The sequence below is a fragment of the Hetaerina americana genome, unplaced genomic scaffold, assembly GCF_022747635.1.
Source record: "Hetaerina americana unplaced genomic scaffold, ioHetAmer1.1.p SCAF_24, whole genome shotgun sequence".
Lineage (NCBI taxonomy): Eukaryota > Metazoa > Arthropoda > Insecta > Odonata > Calopterygidae > Hetaerina > Hetaerina americana.
This window is the reverse complement of record NW_027286808.1, coordinates 3,955,728-3,958,152: the sequence shown is the minus strand read 5'-3', so window position 1 is coordinate 3,958,152 and position 2,425 is coordinate 3,955,728. Positions and strand designations below refer to the sequence as shown.

Genomic DNA, 2,425 nt, shown 5'->3' with positions numbered 1-2,425 from the left:
TTTAAAGTTGGAATATAGTATGGATTCAAAACATACACGTAGGTCAGTGGCGGAGATACGATGGCGCGAATTCATACAATACTTTTTCGGCGGACATATTGGAAAGTAATCCCACTAGGTTTTTACTCCCCCTACAAGGAAAATTTACACATGAGACTCGTGACTCTCCTTAGGAATGGATCTCACAGCACTTTTCAAAGGGAGACGAAGCGAAGAAGGAAGATGAAAGTTATGCAATTATATAGACGTAATAGTGCAAGAGCAATGGAATTTGTCGTGACGATCGAGGTCACATGACAATAGGTGTTCTATCGTTATTATTGTGGGGATAGAGGGGTAAGAATACAGTTTTTCTACTCATTTGCATGCAAACTGACTGGCGTCGGATCAAATTCTAAAAAAGCCACCGTAAAATGGTAAATATTATATAGTACTGCGAAATTTGAGGCAAAGAAAGAGGATTTTTTTCACTTTTCTTAGAAGTTAATAGTCGTTAGCGACCAAGAGAAACGTACATTCAAATAGGTGCTACGTCTTGATATTGACGTCTTGAGTTATTCTAACTTTATCTAATTCACATGTAAGGATTAAAATGTTGCGCTACTGGCCATTCGACCTGATGATTAAAATACTGGACATCTAATTTGAATAGCAATGCTTATGGGCCGCTCTAAATCACCGCTTCAAATTATTATATTGGCAATATGTCATTTTACCAGGCATGAAGCAATCTAGGAATAATAGTTAACAAAATTTTGATCAACTTTTCTACTCATTTAAATGGCTGGGAAGCGACATTATTTTATGATTGCATCTCACGGAAGATTATGAAGGAGGTATACGTACACTCGTCCACATGTGATTAATTACTACGTACCCAATTGTATGAATTACTGAACGAAATTAGGGGCGTTAATTAATTTTCATTTACGCACGCTGCTACAGTTTTACTGCCGTGTTTGTAACGAGTGCCACCATCATTTAGCGGGAGGAAACCGTTATTGTGTGATGTAAATGAAAAATAATTAAGCCTTCTTCATTAATTTAAATAAATAAATTTCTGTTAGTCAGAAAATTTATTGTTGTCAAATCCTTCACTACTGACACTAACAATAAACGTCACTAAATTTATTTAGGTACCCCATTACCGTCGTGGTTATTGTTATTGCTGGAAAAGTACGATTTAATGATATTCGTGACAATAAATCATTTTAACGTTTTCACGTTAATAACTCAACCCGGTGACGCACATCGGTAATCTGTTTTATGAATCGATAAATAAGCGATTCATATTACAATGTAATCTGCGTAAATTTTTAACTCCTTTCGTACGTTTTTCGATAAATTATGCGAACTAAACGATTTGAAGATATCTTGGCTGATACTTTCCTACTTTTCATCTTTGTTGAATCTTTCTCATAGAATGCCTTTTTATTTTTTACTCGTAAATTATTGAATACATGCCATGCAATAAATCCAAAAGATAGATTGTGATGTATAAAATTTATGCCATACCTTTAAAATGAAGCGTAGGTTTGCACGCATGCAAATAGTTAGATAATTGGGGAGAGCAGACGAGCGTTTAGGCTCTTCAGACACGGGCATGGTGAAGAATGGAAGCAATAAATTGGAAGGATATAGAGAAATGTTACATACTATGGTGTAAATATTTCGAAAATTCGAAGAGGATAGAACACAAGAGGATGGAAGGGATAATAGAGGTAAATGGGCTGTTGTAGACTAAGATAGAAGGGAACATGTTTATTTATATATCGACTTTATTGTGGCGAGATTGAGCCCTCATTGACCACCTAACCACTATACATTACAATGAAAATAATAACAAACACTCACGCTCTAGGTGAAGTAAAACCAACCTAGGCGAGAATAGATCCCGCAATCTATAGGCTGACAGGCAAGGACGTTACTCCGCCGTTACTAAGGCCGACATGTTAAGTGATCGAGAAGAGTTAGGAAAAGTTTACACCTTTTATGGGCCCAGAAAGGAGGTAAAAAGTAGAGAGAGCTAGAAAATATTTTGTGTGATGAAAGCAGTTTTGGCTAATATACTTCATAATTAAATAGGTAGCGTGGCCGAGCGGTCTAAGGCGCTGGTTTAAGGCACCAGTCTCTTCGGAGACGTGGGTTCGAATCCCACCGCTGCCATGTATTTTACCCCCGCCACACGCCCTTGCGATGGCTTGCCGGTAGTGTATTATTATGAATTTTTTAGGAGTACCAAGGAAATCACGACATATTATAAGTTCTCGTAGTGTATCAAAAATATTTCTATGTGCGCTACACTACTACTATTAAAAAATAATTACATAATTGCTGATATATGGTATCGCAACAATAACAGCACTGATTAAATCACTGCTTTGTCATCTTCAATTTCGTCGGAGGGATGTTCCTCGATTGTAAC

General features: G+C 36.9%; 1 non-coding gene across 1 annotated transcript; it reads left to right on the top strand.

The window, feature by feature from the left end:
- Positions 1 to 2,084: 2,084 nt before the first annotated feature.
- Positions 2,085 to 2,166, top strand: TRNAL-AAG (transfer RNA leucine (anticodon AAG)). The gene has a single exon. It is a non-coding gene; the product is annotated as a tRNA-Leu (tRNA).
- The last annotated feature ends 259 nt before the right edge of the window (positions 2,167 to 2,425 follow it).